This window comes from Dipodomys merriami, unplaced genomic scaffold (assembly GCF_024711535.1).
Source record: "Dipodomys merriami isolate MVZ:Mamm:240054 unplaced genomic scaffold, mDipMer1.0.p SCAF_8, whole genome shotgun sequence".
Taxonomy (NCBI): domain Eukaryota; kingdom Metazoa; phylum Chordata; class Mammalia; order Rodentia; family Heteromyidae; genus Dipodomys; species Dipodomys merriami.
The window spans coordinates 40825624-40842896 of record NW_027206401.1 but is presented as its reverse complement, the minus strand read 5'-3'; the positions used below and the strand labels follow the sequence as shown (position 1 = coordinate 40842896).

The 17273-nt window shown below is 35.4% G+C and overlaps 1 long non-coding RNA gene across 1 annotated transcript in view; it reads left to right on the top strand.

The window, feature by feature from the left end:
* LOC138819469 (uncharacterized) overlaps positions 1-16928 on the top strand; it is a 197631-nt gene extending 180703 nt beyond the window's left edge. The window contains exon 3 of the long non-coding RNA XR_011369446.1: positions 16846-16928. This is a non-coding gene — a long non-coding RNA (uncharacterized lncRNA). The remainder of the gene's footprint in view (positions 1-16845) is intronic.
* The last annotated feature ends 345 nt before the right edge of the window (positions 16929-17273 follow it).

Genomic DNA, 17273 nt, shown 5'->3' with positions numbered 1-17273 from the left:
TGTTATTTACAAATGGATCATTCACAATAAAGGTGTAGATAAGGTTGGTAAGTAGAACAAAGGATTAATAATATTAATAATAAAGAAATGGAGATATTACTCTCTTAAAGCCCTGCAATACAAAAGTAAGAAGACATGGAGTCTCCAGAAGAGAATGTCTTGGGAAGTCTTCAAAGTTGGGGTTGAGAAACACATTCAGCTGAGGAAACCTAGCAAGGGAGGAGAGAATAAATAAATAGCTCTGTCCATTCAACCAGGTTGTGGATGGTGCTCCAACAGCTGAGCCCAACTGGAAGTTGTAAGATGAGAATGATTATTGTTGATGGAGTTCATGTAGGTCAGTCTTTCATAGCAGAGAGTGGAGTAGAAAATTTCTCACCTTGACAATAAAATTAAATTAAAAAATTATAAGAATAAGATAAAAGGCCTCTTCCTGTGTTTCCAGATCTATCTGAACCAGAATAATAAAGATTTAATATAAATGAGGCTAAAAAAGAGACCAAAGTAAGATCCCTGCTTTACAAATTAGTATATCAAAGTTCAATCACTGAATAACTGAGGCCATTAAAACTACGAATGGGCTGGAGACATAACTTAGTAGTGGAGTACCCCTCTAGCAAGCATGAGGCACTAGTTTCAACCCCAGTACCTCCAAAATTCAACATTAAAACAAAGTCCCTGATGAAATTAAAGGAGCCATAATGAAACTGAACATTTGAAAACTGATTAGAACTTTGGGAAACCAATAATCTAACAAATGCCCAAAAGGGACATAGAATTTGCTAAGCAAAGTGGAGATACATTGTTGAATGTATACATTTGTGCACACACATATATACTCATGTGGCAAATGTATAGAACGACAGTGAGAGAAAAGTCTATGAGCTAGAGAGTATTGATTTGGAAGTAAAATTCACCTTAAAGTTTTACTTGAGAGTAGGTACTGTCTTGTATTCTACTTTGTAATCCTTATTGGATTCTATAGCCTTGATTACAGTGAAGCCATTTGGATGCAAAAGTTAAGGAGCACCAAAATACTAAAAAAATGCAAATGATATTTCAATGCAGTGCAATACTTAAAAATTAAGGCAAATGCAAAAATAAAACAGAGTGAATAAAAAGAGACATTGCTGTTGGATTTAACATGCCATGTTATTATGCTAGGGCAAGTCATTTTCATCTGTTTTCTGGTTCTTATTCTATGAGTACTACAATTTACACCAGTCAGATTTGTGAAGGTTAAATATGGTTTGAAACAGATTGGGCCATGTGGGGTTTTCTTATGTAATTATGATTTTTAATGGTAGAACTTTTATTAACTTTCCCTGCAACGTCCAAAATATGGAAAGATAATTTACTGTTTATAGAGAAGCACATATTTTTTCATTTTGTCTCAAGTTCCAGTTAAACTTGTAACTGACTGTTGAACATCATTCTTACAATACAGATTGCAGACTCTTTTTTTCTAATTTGCCATATACTCTTTTAAAATTGTTCCTTGCCTCTTTTCCTCCGCCACCTCCCCTTCCTCCTCCTTCTTTTGATGATACTTGTACTGGGATTTGAACTCAGGACCTCACACTTTATTGGGCAAATGTTCTACTCTCTGAACTATATCTGCAGTCTTTTTTATTTGAGTTCTTCTTCAGATAGGTGCTCCTGTTTATATTTTTCTCCTCTGTCTGATCATGGACTGTAATCTTTCTATAGGCCTCTTATAAACTGGGATTATATGGGTATCTCACCACCACACAGCTTGTTTGTTGAGACGGGTCTCATTAACTTTTGCCTAGTTGGCTTCAAATTATTACCCTCCCAATCTCTACCACCTGAGTATCTGAGATTATAAACATGAACAACTAGACTTGGACCCCTAGTATTCTTATGTTTATTTTAAAATTTATTTTGTACACCCTTTGGTTTGTAAATATGTATCTTAATCCTATACACATCTTGGAACTCCCTGCAATACATACCAGGTCAGTGTGAAATGAATATTTATTAATGAAAATCCTAATGGTTATGATATAGCAATTTAACTTTACCATTGCTTTGATCATATTAGCTTTCCTTAAAGCCCCCTTGAATCATATTGATTTTTACAACAAACATAATTTCTTATTCTTGAAAGCCCTTTCCTCTGTTTCCATTTTAATGTCTCCCATGATTGTTTTGTTAGATGTACATGATGTGATGAGAGACTGTTGCATTATTTATTTTTCCTATAACTAGTATCTGAATAAAGCAAAGGTGAAATTTGACACAGAAGACTCCTAAGAGCCAGATCATATAAATGTACATGATCAGGATGCATTTGTCAATGATTTTTGAAATTTTATGAGTTTATTTTTATTTTTGGAAATACCATGTGGATTTTTTTCAGTAAATAAGGAACAGTACCCCTCATATGTCTCATATGTTATTTATGATTTTTTTAAACAGTTTTCCATAAGAATATTTTTCCTTGAATCTTCACTCTGCATTTGCTGGGACCAGTTCACTTACTGGTCCATATCCACATAACTCATGCTTTACAGTCACAGACTGGTGTGACACAGTGTAATAGAAAATGATACATTGCCTGAATTTAAAGGAACATGGACTATTTCTGGATCTGCCGTGCAGTATGAGATCTGTATCACATTTGAAACAAAGCTAACCAAGCAGACAGCAGAAAGATATCTATAACCTCCATTAATCAGGGGAGAGTATATATTTTCTTCAGCATTTTGCTCTCCTTGCTTCGTATATTTTAAGACTGAAACACAGAACAAAAATAGCCTTAGTGACCACTCATATTGATTCATTCATGAACATACTTAAGAGAATCATCCCCTAAAAAGCCAAAAGAAATCCAATTTGGTTGAAAATTGATAAATAGTTAGTCTTCTGTGTAGTCCTTCATTTCATCTTTCCCCACTGAGTTGCCATTATATATTCTGCAATGTCTGCGTTTTGTTCTATATATAAATATATGACTAAACCTCCCATTTAAAAGCCAATTAAATTCAAAAATAAGTTAAAGCATGTTATTTATAAGCAATACTAGTTTCAGATTCAGATATGAACTAGTGAGAAGACAATAGAATGAACTAAAGGAGATGTACTTACTTTTCTGGAGGATCTTCAGTTTGGGCTAAGGCTAAAAATTCTTTGAGGCAGAATTGCTACCCATATGTTAAAGAAGGGAATTGTTATCTTTATTCTATAAGATATGTTAGCCAATCCCAAGTTATCACCCATATTCATCCTGTCTTCCCAAGGACTTTACACATTTTTAAAGTCCTTGAAGTTGAACCAATGTTTCTTTTTTCAAGAATATCCCTTGTGTGATTCATACAAGGGAAATTAAACAAGAACTATTTTACTATTAGACTGTGTTGATATCAGCTGCTTCCCACCTCTACAACGGAGCTTGGGAGTAAAATATTTTTAACCTTGGTGGAATTAGGCATCTATGACCCAAGTTTTGCTTTCATCCAAGTGTCAGTGATGATTTGCTCAGTATGTTCACCTCCCCTCTTCCTTTTACATGAGCCAGTGCCTTATGTCTTTCATCACCTCATAGCTACACCTGTATTCCTTACTCTGAGGCCTCTGATTATTGGAAAAAAATTACTTATCAATGTTTATTTCTGTTACTAACTGCATGTAGCCATCTAACATATATTTATTCACAGTCTTAGTCTAGTCATAGCATTGCAGCTACATTGAGATCACCTGTCTTCAGAAATCATCTAAATGTATTATGTCTTACATACACTCTCCCTTCCCCCACTGCCCCCCCCCCACTCCACGCTTCTCACGCATTAGTCAGTGCACTTCATCACCACTCTCACAGCTGGCCAGGGTGTAGAACACAAGGCAGGAAGGATGAAGGAATAGTATCTCGGGAATTATTTGATCTGCCCTTTCTTTTTAACTTTATAAAGGCTTCTGATTTTATTGCTGGCTGCCATTGACTTCTTAGGTTTCCTTGTATATAACTGGGAAGTCATGAAAAGTGCAGTGTACAGTTTCCTTGTAACCTTAGTGCTTGATTCTTTTTCTTTTTTCTTTTTAATTGTGGAAATACCATACAAAGGGGTTACAATTACATGAGCCAGGTACTGAGTACATTTATCAAGCATTGTTGCCTCCTCCTTTGTTTCCCCTTCCCATCCCTTCCCATCTCCCACCAAAGTTGTAAAGTTCATTTTTCCGACATAACGTCTTGTACATCTCATTGTTGCAATGGGTCCTTTCAATGTGATTCTTCATAGTTAGTGAGAAAATAACACTGAACAATTTTTACTATGCCATTGCTCCACTTAGCTTTCCATTTTCAGTCACACAATTGCACTGTTTCCTTCCCTTTATTTCAACCTAGCCCCTTCTTTCATTCCATCATCTATTTTGGATATGAAGGTAGAAACAATCTTTCACCCATCAACCATGTTTTCTTTCTCTTACTGTATTAGAACTGACATTTCCATTCTTTTCTATTTTACATTTTTCATCTCTTCTTTTTCTTACTATGCTTTTTATGTAATATTTGTTAATGACAAAGCAATTGTCTGTCTTCAGGAATTTAACTTGGAAAAGAGAAAAAAGGGAAGGAGAAAGGCTCTTCCTTCTTCCTGTTCATCTCTCTTTCCCTTCCTGTCCATTGCCCTTCATTCCTAACTCCCTCCGCCTTCCATTGGGATTATCTTCCTCTCCGCCTCTCCTGTCCTGGTCCTTTTCTTTCCTTTTCCTCCATGTCTTCTTTATGTATCTTTACTTTCACTCATTAATTGAATTCCTTTTGAAACCTTATTGAACAACTACTATCTTTAAGCACTTTAGAACTAGGGGATTAGCAGGGCTGCAGTAGCCAATTACTGAAATTAACACTGAAAATATGCCTCAGACTTAGTGGTTGTAGATCATTGTTGACCTTAACAAGATTCAAGCCTATTTTCAGTTCCAGAAGTAGGTGGGAATTAAGTTGGGCAACCGAATCTAGAAGTGCAAGAGATACTTCTTTGTGATACTGGAGTTTGAACACAGGCCTTCTACTCACTCATTTTGGTTGTTCAGTGGGAACTCTACCACTTGAACCAGAGCTCATGCACAGCTTTTTTGCTAGTTATTTTGGAAATGGAGCCTCACAGGATTCTGCCTGGGCTGGCTTTGAAACTGGATTTTCTGAATCTCAGTTGTTATTGAGTCTTCGCATCTGAGTAGCTAGGATTACAGGCATGAGTCACTGACACCAGGCTTGAAATATTTTTGACCACACTCCTTGCATCTTTTATAGCTGGAGCTAGATGCAGCTCAAGTGGTAGAGTGAGACCCTGAGTCCAGTTCCTGGTATTGTCAACAAAAAGAAAGATTTCAGAAAAATTCATAGTTGTTTTCCTTTCTTGAACAACTTCTTGAAAAATAAAAGAATTTCATGCTTAAAATGATTTGAGAAAGTAGAGTGGAAGACATAATATCGGTCATATGTTTATTTAATACTCTCATTTTTCAACAACATTAGAATTTTAACTCAGGCCACAGTGAACACACCCTGGCCAAAGTGATAATGCTGTCTTCTCCAATCTCATGAGTAGCTGGGCTTATAAGTGTTCACTAATATGGCCTGATTTTTTCACTACTATTGTTTTTATTTTAACAACAGTGTAAAGTCATTGAAAGAATAGAACCACAAATCTATTTAGTTTATAGCTATTTGGTCTCAACTCAATTTATTATAGGCACACATGAATTGGTCAATTAATTAGTCATCAACTACTATATATAAGCACACCTATTATTAATGAATCAATTATTCTACCTTAGATGGAAGTTCTCTATCAGAATTATTTAGTTTTCTGTTTACATTCAAATGATAACCTTCAAATAGTAACCAACTGTGCTTTAGATGATCTGATTAAATATTAAGTTTTACCATGGCCCAAATTTGCATTTGACATTTGCATTTAATTCTTTTTTCATATCAGGTCATAGTTTTCTCTGTGAAAAAAATTCTATGTTGAACCAAATGGAAGAATTTAGGTAAAACTGAATTTACATACAATACTGGAAAACAAACCACTGGACCACAAAAGGTTGTTCTTTCTATAGAATCTCATCAAAAGTAAGTGATAACAACAATCAAGTGTATCTTTATATACACTAAGTATTAAACATAGGAAATTAAGGAATGAATACACAATGAAAAGCAATTGTCAATTCTAATATCCAGCCAAACCTAGATTGGATACTAATTTAATCAAGCTTAGTAACCCCACTGTGACCATTTTATTAAAAATAGCAAGAAGAAAATACTAGCAAGAGGATGATAAAACTTAATAGTTGATTATCTTACACTAGTGAAGTCACTAACAAATCCCTGCAATGTATTATGCAAGCAAGAATTCTCTGCTTTAAGTATTAAACTCAAAATATGAACCATATGAATGATCATGCTTATAGCTTTACAAAAAATTAGTCTAAATTTGAATCATTATAATATTATTTATTCCCATATTTATATATTTATGGCAGTACTGGAACTTGAATTCCTTCCACTTGCTCATGACTGGTGTTTTGTCACTTGAGCCATGCCTCTCCCATGACTTTTTGCTGGTAAATTGGAGATGGAGTCTCATGAATAATCCATTCTGGGCTGGCTTTGAACGTCTGCATTTCTGAGTAGCTAGGATTACAGGTGTGAACCACCAGCACTAGGCTGTTTTGAACTCATAATTTTTATCACATATATGTGTAAATAATATTATAATAACATAGTGTATTATAATCCTAGATAAATACAATATTAACTTTCCTTTAAAAGTTCTTCAAATATCTCATTCAAACTAAAAAATGGTAACTTAAAACGCTTAAAACAACAAGATTTGGTGTACTGTTCCCATTTTCTCAACAGGACAGTTTAAATTCTAACTGATATGATGAGTTCCATCTAGACCATGTGGTAGACAAGAACTCCTACTACTGTATTTTGGAGTAAAACAGGTCAAGTGGGCTCTAACATCCTGAATGATTATAAGGAGGTAGCATTTGGCTTTAGTCTTGAAACTATGATTGACTTTGGCTTGGTGAGTGGAGCTATGCTCAGAATAATAAGAGATATAGTTTACATGGAGACTTCCCAAAATAACCAGAGAAAGTTTTACTTTCTCTGCCAGTAAAACCATTGGATGGTTTTGAGTTTTATTTCTTAAATTTGTTGGAATTTCATAATAGTTTTGCATGAGGCTCCTCTGAATAACTTATAGAAGATTTCTAAGGTTCATAAAGGGTATTTTCAAATTAGATAATTTCTCATAAACAACATAGAGGAAATCACAAAAATATGGAAAAAATAAACAAAATTGAATTTGAATAACCCGTTGTTTTACATGACTATTTTCAATAAAGCCAGATTTGTCATGAAGTATTTTTCCCCTTCAGTAACCACCTCTCATTTTTGTTACCTTTTCCTGCTTCTATTTCACATACTATAGGCGAGATTGATTATTTCTTCCTTTCCCTTTCTCACTTCATTATTTGCTTAAAAATAACAACATGAATATGCTCAGAACACTTCAATTTATTTCAGCTTCCCTTAGTTTATTTATGTATATTCTTCAGGTGACGGGTATTTGCCCCATTTGTGTAGGCTGTTGTCATCAAAATGGTATAAAGAAAAAAATATATTAAGTGAAATAAATAAGCAAGGTTCAAAGAAACATGGTAGGGGAAAAACAAAGGAGGAGGCAACAATGCTTGATAAGAAATGTACTCATTACCTTGCTCATGTAACTGTAACCCCTCTGTACAGTATTTTCAAAATAAAAAAACTTATATAAAAAAAGAAAGACAATTGATAAGGACCAGTTTTTTTTCTTCATTCCCAGACCAACATAAGACCTAATGTTTATTTTTCCTCATACAAATGTCTTTTATTTTTCTAAGCTGTCAATTTATAAAAGGGGACCATAAAGGCAAACCCGTAATTTTAATTAACATTCTTTTGTTTAACATTGTGACATCTTTAAATAAATACATCCATTGGCTGTGAACTTCTTGTCACCTGTTTGACAAATACTAGTTTTATTCTGATATTCATAGAATTCTACAAGAAAATGATAATATAATAATACACCCTCTCTTTCATGTTCTCCCAGTGAAGTCCTTGAAAACAACAACCTGCTAAAATTTTAAAGAGAGGATCCTTCTAGCAATAAGAATTTCTTCAGAAGTGGAACCTTCTCCAAACACATTAATATTTTCAAAAAACATGATAACCCTGCCAGGGATTAGACTGTCTCTAGGGTTAAATTCGTAATCTGGTAAATAACTTCAACAGAGTTCCCCTTTCTCCCTGAATAGGAAACTCTCTCATCAGGGAATCCCACAGATACTCTTTTCTTCAAAGCAAGGACCATTAAAACATGTCAGAATCTTCAAAGGGGGAAACATGCCACCCCTCAGCAAAAGTGGAGTCCTTTAAAGTACCAGCCCAACAGCACTATGCACATTCTGAAAGAAAACTCCCAGAGCTCTACAAAATACTGCTTCCAGTATCCAATGCCCAGATTTAAATTTTAAAGCATTACACAAGTGGTACATAATCTAATTTTTCTTTCGCTTTCTCTTTCTCTCTTTCTCTCTCTCTCTCTCTCTCTCTCTCTCTCTCTCTCTCTCTCTCTCTCTCTCTCTCTCTCTTTCTTTCTCCCTTCCTTCCTTCCTTCCTTCCTTCCTTCCTTCCTTCCTTCCTTCCTTCCTTCCTTTCTTTCTTTCTTTCTTTCTTTCTTTCTTTCTTTCTTTCTTTCTTTCTTTCTTTCTTTCTTTCTTTCTCTTTCTCTCTTTCTTTCCTTCCTTCTTTCTTTCTCTCTTTCTCTCTTTCTCTTCTCTCTTTCTTTGGTACCCAATCTACTTTCTCTCCCTTCCCTCATTCCTTCCTCCCTTCCCTTCCCTTTCCTTCCTTTCTTTTGATTGTACTTTTTAGAGTGGCTTTAGGCTCATAGCGCAAGATTCATAGGAAGCAAAGAGGTTTCTTACTAGGCTCTTGCTCTCCAAATGCACCGTGTCCCTCATAGTCAACATCTCCATCAAAGTGGTACATTTGTTACAATTCATGATCCTTCATTATCCCAAGTCCATAATTTTCATTAAGGTTGATTCTTGGTATCATCCATTCTATGGGTATAGAAAAATATCTTATGACTTGTGTGTGTCTACCACTATAGTAGCATATAAAAGTGTTTCTCTATTTTAAAATTCTGGGAGCTCTACCTCTCTCTCTCTTCATTCATCTAGTTTCTGGCAACCAAAATTCTTTTTACTGTTTCTCCATACTTTTTCATTTTCCATAAAGCTAGAGAGTTGGAATTTCACAGTATACAGTATTTTCAAATTGGTTTCTTTTGCTTAGTAATATACATCTAGGATTTCTCCATGTACGATCATAGTTTGATGGCTCATTTGTTTTCAGCATGGGAAAATACGTCGTCTAGATGTACCATAGAATATTTATCTGTTTATCTATTTAACCAAGGATATCTTGGTTATTTCAAAGTTTGGATAGTTACGAGTAATACAGTTATAAATATGCTTTTACACTTATGTAAGTTTTTAAAAAAACTTCTTTGGGTAACTATCAAACAAAGTATTTAGTGCAATATATGATAAATGGTATTTTTCATTTTGTAAGAAACTTTTAAATTGTGTCCCAAATCCATTTTGGATTCCAAATAGCAGTGAATGCTGTTCCTTGCCAACTTTTGGTGTTGTCTGCATTTTGTCGATTATAATAGATGTGTAATGGTACTTATTTTCATTTTCCTGAGATTCTACAATATATGCTTATATGCTTATTTGCCATCTGGATATCTTCTTTGGTAAGGTGTCTGTTAGTCATTACATCATTTTAATATCCAGATGCTTATTTTATTTTATTTATTGTTAGAGTTAAATATACTTTGTGTGTCTTGTACAATAGTTCTTCAAGCTTTTAGAAACTATTGTCTCTAAGTCTCTGTCTTGCTTTTCACTATAATGATAGAGTCTTTTTCCAAATTTGGTTTCTAAGCAGGATCTTCTTATCTTTGCCTCTCAAGTAGCTGGGATTAAAAACATGAGCCACAATATCTATCTCCAGTGTTTGCACTCTTGTTTACTATAGCTTCATAGTAAGTCTTGAAACTGGACAGCATAAGGGTAGTGCTCATTTCTTTTTAGATGTTGTGTTGGCTATTCTGATTTTTCTAAAATCCCCATAATAACAATACAAACAGTTTGTTGATATGTACAAAATAACTTCCTAGGATTTTTATAAGGACTATATCTAGTGTATGGGTTGAATTGGAAGGACTGCTACATTGACATATGATTCACATTTCACTTATACAGTTTTAACTGACAGCAAAATGCCAGAAGGTCAGCTTTATTATCAAAAGCTTAGTATCTCTATTTCCTTACCCTAACACAAAGATCTGGGGGAAATCATACATGAATGGTGAGTTGAACCCTTGTGAGATGCACTGAAGTATGTAATTTAACCTGTGATGGAGGGAAGAGACACAGTAGAACTCAGGAGACAAGTTCTCTAAGAATGACTGAGCAATCTTGATCACTGTAGTTTTTGTTAGAGGATATGCTTATCTACTTTATTTACTTGGTAGGGACAGTGAGAAAGTAAGATAATGTATGGAATCACTGAAAAGTGACAAGTGCTCTGTCATTACCACCCATTGTCACTATCACAATCACATTTGATTGCACCATTTTCCACACCCACTGTCATTATGTCACAATCACATGTGACTGCCACCATTTTCCATATTACCTGAGACTATAGTTGTGTTTAAATCCAAAATTTGAATAGGCTTGGAAGCTGGATGGAGGCTAATGTTTTGATAACAAATAAATCAAATGTCTAAGAAATGCCACTGAAGTGCAATGATATTTAAGACAAAGTAGAGAAAACATTTGTGTTTGTAATTTGTCTTCGTTTTTACTTTTTATTATTAATAGTTTAGATCTTGATTATAGTAAAATATAAAAGAAAATCCTAACTTTGATAATCTGTTTGAAAAAAAAAGATTTGAAAAGCTGTTTCAGATTTTAATTTTGAGATTATCAGGTTCAGGAGAAGGAAGTGGGTCATGTAATTTTCTTTTCTTTCTTTCCAGAATTAAATTTCCCAAGTTAGTAATGTTAATTTTCATTCTCGTAAAAGAGAACTGAGATTTTTTTTGTGTGTGTAAGACTGGACTGTAGCAGAACTCAATATTATACATAATATATTTATATTCTAAAATTTTGATAGTAGAATATCTCATGCCAAAAAATATAATATATTCAATCTTATAATGGAAATTGTGGTTACGAAGCTTGGGATTTAACTACATTTGTTTTTTCTACCAGTTATGTTGTGGCTCTTTTTTTTTTTTTCATCTGAAGCCACTTTGCAAATGAATTTTTTTTTTCCCTGTGTGGGGCTTGAACTCAAGGACTGAGCACTATGAGCTATTGTGCTCAAGGCTAGTGGTCTGCCACCTTGAGCCACAGCTCCACTTCTGGTTTTCTGATGGTTAACTGGAGATAAGAATTTAATGGACTTTCCTGCCCAGGCTGGGTTTGAACCATGATCCTCAAATCTCAGCTTTCTGAGATTTGAGCTATAGCTTTGGCATTGGGAGCTGGGGTTAGATGTCAATCATCGTTACAGTACAATCTGAAAGATGTGTTCCCATGACCACCACCACAGAAAAGAGCTACTTTATTATTAGTTATTTATGAGAATATACATTAAAAATACATATCCAAGCACTTGTTATGTTATAGGTTTTTGAGTATTTTTATACCTGATATTTCTTTCAAATCTCACAGCAAACCTAAGGATTAAATCTGGTTATTCTTTTATCAAGTATATAAACATTGAGGTGTAGATGATGAGCATCATATTAAGTTTGAGAGGATACTTGAACAGTAAATGCTAATATTATAACTAGAGTGTTACTTGTTGAAAATGGCATATGAATCAGGAACTATCAGCCAATCCTTATTTATTCTCTTTAGAAAACATTGTAGGAAGCATTCTGAATTTTAAAATTTTAGAGATAATAATAATTGCAGCATTGAAATAATTAACTACAGACAATTATTCTGCAGGCTTAGTCTACCTGTTCTACAGGCTTCCATTGTGAGGGCTTAATTCCAATGTCCAAAAGCCACATACTTCTGAACTTCACTTTTCTCATTTTCAATGAAAAAGACCCAAGTTCCTTTTGTGATCATAGGTCACAAAATTTATACAACAAATTTCTTTTGCTATTGAGTATTTTTGGCTTAATGGACGATTTGAGATAAGCTCATAAGAGATGCTACAAGCCCCATGGAGATAAAATAACCAGTCTAAAGAGCCCTGGCTTTCTGCTTTAAAGTAAATTACTCACCATTAAAATGAGATCTCTTCCAGTATCAAGCATAATGGCCAGATATTGAGCATGCAGGGTCATATACTAGAATGATTCTGTGGTTCTAAAATTTTGATGTCATGACTTTCATTTTGGAATTAAATGTTTTGTTTTATAAATTCATTTTTATTTGCTTCAGTAAAATAAAGATAATATAAGCTTTGTTTATAAGATGAAATGTGATAAAACACTACAATGCTTCAGAGAAGGACCACATATAGTAGCAATATTGCATCATTTAAAAATGCATTAAGGATCCTTAGTCATCTCAGTTACAAAGTCTGTTGCCTATTACAGTGCTTTGATCCAATGATCAGAGTTATCACAGGAAAAATAAAACTTAGGTTTGGATGACAATTCTAGCATGTCTTCACATACTGTAACTAACTGTCCTGTGTCAATATCCTACCATGTGATTTTCATCTTCACTTCATGTCCTGCTCTATTTTACCTCTTGAAGCTGTAAGTATCACTCATCCATAGAAGACTAGAAGTAGGGAGAAAAATGAAGAGTTGATTTTTTTTCTAGAAGTTTCTCCATGTGGACTCAGTTCTCAGTTTCTTTTAATGGGTTTCTCTGAAGGCTTATTCTTCTATTTAATACACTGTCTGTATGGTGGTCACAAAGAACCAAGGTGATAAAGCTGATCTACTTAGTTAAAAGTCAACTTCTTATTGTATATGGGAAAGAGGGAAATTGTTCCTGTTGGAAAAGTAAAATGGGTACTATGCAGCGCACAAAGTGGATATGGTCTATATGCAAAGTGTGACGGATACAGATGCTTTCTGCTCCTGTGTGGAGATAACAACTCTTTGACCTGGTGCTGAACTCAGCACCTTGCCATAGGCCTTTATCCTCACAGAACAGCAGGCATTCTGCATCAGGCTGTATCTGGTGCTCCTCTATTCTCTCCAGTATCAAGCAGTTGAAATTTATATGTACCATGTGTCGGATATGATTCAGTGACACTGATGACTAACCATTTTAGGCTGAACGGAGAGCACTACAGCCTCTCCAAGTTTCCTGCATCTTATCCCAATTATATTCCATTTAATAACACTCAGTGAAATATCTGGTGACGGGGGAAATGAAACTACATGCTTTTATGGGATCATTCATCAAGAACTAATTGAAGCTTTCATACAGTTTAGTGCTGATAAAACAGTGTAACAATAAACAATAACAAAATTCACTGGAGAAGGATTTGTTTTGCCACGAGGAAAATGGTTCTGTTTCATCCTGGGATCCCTGGTTAAAAGAGTCTCCAATTTACAAAAGGATAAGCGCAGGCTCCTCTGCATAAAGACGGGGTGGAAGCTGTGTCAAATGTATTAGCTTTGCTTCACTGGAGCCATTCTCATCCTAAGTATTTGCTATTGTGCAGGAGTCTGGCAGGGGACTGCAGGACCAATAGGATTTTGTAAAGTTTCTTTTCTTGGTATGTATTGTTACTGTGCTTGAAACAGTTCCTGCATCGTTTTGTTTGGGAAATACAGAACGATCTTAAAGTGGACACTCATGAAGTTCAGACTTTTAAAATTACATGTTCACAATGTCCATTTTTAAATACTTCCACCTAAGCAGTCAGCTGGCTTTCCTGCCATTGGAATCCTTCCTCTCTCATATGTGGTATCTGGGATGGAAATGGAGGAAACAGAGGATGAACTCCTGCTTATAGACTTTCTTGAGAAGGATTTGGAGAAAACAGCCACAAAATGAAATGTATGTGAAATGTACTGCTGATGGTTGAAAAATCTGTTTACTTGTGCTGTCTTCTTAAAATGTATTGTATATTTATTACTAACAAAACAGTAAGCACCATATACTACAGGTCCAGAATTTACTCATTAATTAGTATAGCCTACATGTAATAAGCACAGATTTTATTGGTAAAATAACACCTACACAGCTTGTCTGGGTAAATCAAGTATGGATGCAAATGTTAGCAAAATGGTCATCTTATAATAAGATTCATAAAATACTACTAATATCCATTAATGTGTCATGAGAGTTTACCTGTAAATGCAGAATAAATGGTCAGAATGCAGCATTTGTTTGAAATTTACATTATTAAAAGTAATTTTTCTTGCATAGTTTTTAAACAGTGGCTTTCTAAACATTGCCTTTAACAAGCCATTGACAAGCCTAGAATCATTTCCTATCATAACAAGGATTCAGAAAACCACAATGACTCATGGCTAAGAAATTAGAGGAAGTCTTCGACTTAGATGCTGGTCACTTCAGTTAGTTTGTGGCACCATTAGTGAGTAAAGTGTCAAGTTCATATCATATCCAAGAAGTACCAAGGAATGGACCTTTCATGATAAAAATAATGGTGGAAGATTTTATACCTTTCTTGTGATAGAGTATATTTGACTTTCTCTAGAGATTTCCTAGCAGTAGAATTTTATAGTAAAGGTTCTAAACACAGAAACAACAACAGATCTGTGGCACCATGTTCTTCTGCTGTGGCCCTCATGCACACCAGACAGCTGAAGTTCCAGAGCCTTCCTTCTGCATGACACTTTCTCAGTATGCTCACAATCATTGATCCCTCATCTGTTGATTAGATGCTTCATCCTCAATGAAGTTCCCTGCCATATTTTGTACTGCAACTAATCTCACCACCTTACCTATCTTAATTGCTGCTACTCTAGTTTTCCCACAGGAACATGCATGGTCATCTGAAACCTCCTGTAGTTTCTGTTTGCAGTCTTGCTCTACTTTTTAAAATGTTGGCTCCACGAAGGCAAGTGTTTACCCTGTCTGTTTTGTTCCTGGGCAGATCGTAGCACCTAACCCAAGCCTGAAGGCATTAATGACATACAGTGAGTTAATGTGTTGGAGTTATAAGCCTTCCATGTCATGAAAACTAACAACTTAGGAAAGTCATTTAGCCTTTTTATTTCTGCTCCTCTAGAACACATACATGAAATCTAATGGTTCCTGTTTCATTCTCTTTATGAAAAGAAGCAATATAAATGGAAGCCTTTCTAAAGGAAAATGAAAGCAAGTGGCTTTCTGACTATTCTAAGAAGATAATTGATTTTTATTTTTTATTTTTTGTCAGGTCTGGGGCTGGAATTATAGATGTGAACCATCATGCCCAGCTATGAAAGAACAGATTTTTTACTTCTTTGGATGATCTGAGTATAAGGAGACTTAAACATGGGTTAAGATATTTGTCTTGGTGTATAGTTCCTACTACTGATACCTTTTCAAAAGAACATTGATTAATGCAACATTCAGTTAATCTTGTGACCCAAAGCAAGCAGTGACTTATAGAGACTGATTGTAAGGTGACTTTGTAAGATAACATTTTGAGATTTGGAAATTTAGGCAAAACGAGGATAGTAAGATGAAAAAACTAGTCCACATAAAAAGTGTACCACTGAGTGTGATCTCAGCTACTCAGGAAGCAGAGATTGGAACGATGCAGTTTGAAGCAGTTCAGGCAACAAGTTAACAATTCCTCCTCTCAATCAACCAGCCAAGTATAACCGTATGTGCTGGTCTACACAGGAGACTGTAGGTAGCTCAAAGTTCGAACCCAGCAGCAGACAAAAATGAGAGAACCCATACTTGAAAAGCAATTAAAGTACAAAAGGTTCACAGACTGTATTCCTGTTTTGTTCTGGGTTTTGAAATGCCTCCCATGCAGGCCTCATGCACACAGGGTCCTGCTTGCGCCATGTCCCCAGCCCTCTTTCCTTTAGTGATTCTTTTTCAGGCCCAAGATATGTATTTAAATGTTTTTTTTTTTCTTTCATGCAATTGTTTCTAGCATATTTATAAGATGATTTCTTTGTTGCTTTGTATGTCCCTCCCCCATGGTATAACCCCTGCATTCACTGTATTTGATGTTGGTATACTTTGTGGAGGGGAAGGGAAAAAACAAATTGTTTAACTAGGGATACAGGTGGACCTATTGCAACAATGAGATGTACAAGTCGTTATGTTGAAAAACGAACTTTACAACTTTGGTGGGAGGGGGGAGGATTGAGGGTTGGGGGGAAGGGAAGGGATGGGAAGGGGAAACAAAGGAGGAGGCAACAATGCTTGATAAGAAATGTACTCGTTATCTTGCCCATGTAATTGTAACCCCTCTGTACGGTATTTTCACAATAAAAAGAAAAAAAAAGAAAGTAAAAAAGGGTTGGGTCAATGGCACAAGTGGTAGAGTGCCTTTCCAGCCAGCACAAGACCCCAAGTTCAAACCTATATACCACAATAAAAAATTGCATTTCCTTACTAAAACTTTACAGAGAGAAAATAATGTGAGTATAGCACAAGCAAGTTTTTGTTTGGAGTGTGTGTGTGTGTTTGTGTGTGTGTGTGTGTGTGTGTGTAAGCACGCGTGTGAGCTAGTAGTGGGACTTGAACTCAAGACCTTCGTACCATCTCTTCCAGCTTTTTGCTGATTAACTGGAAACAAGAGTCTCTTGGAATTTTTCCCCTGGACTGGCTTTGAACTGCAGTCTTCAGATCTCAACCTCCCAAGTAGGTAGGATCATAATCATAAATCACTAGCACTGGCAACAACCAAGTTTCGAAGTACTCTCACCTTGACTAAGGCTTTTATTTAGAAGGAAAAGATGGCTACATTACCAAATGAGAAGGCACAAGTTCATGCCGTCAAGTATATTAGAGAGGCCGTGTGCAGGGCACCTATAAGCCAATGACTTTCAGAAAGTCCTTCTCTCAGTTGCTGTTAGTTGTCTTGTTTCAGTAGGCCCAAAAGCAGCAGAAAGGCCCAGATGTTACTGCATCAGGGCAAAGACAGCTGTGGAATGCTGCTAAGAAAACAAAGCGCTTCAGTGAGTAAAGAGACAACAGCG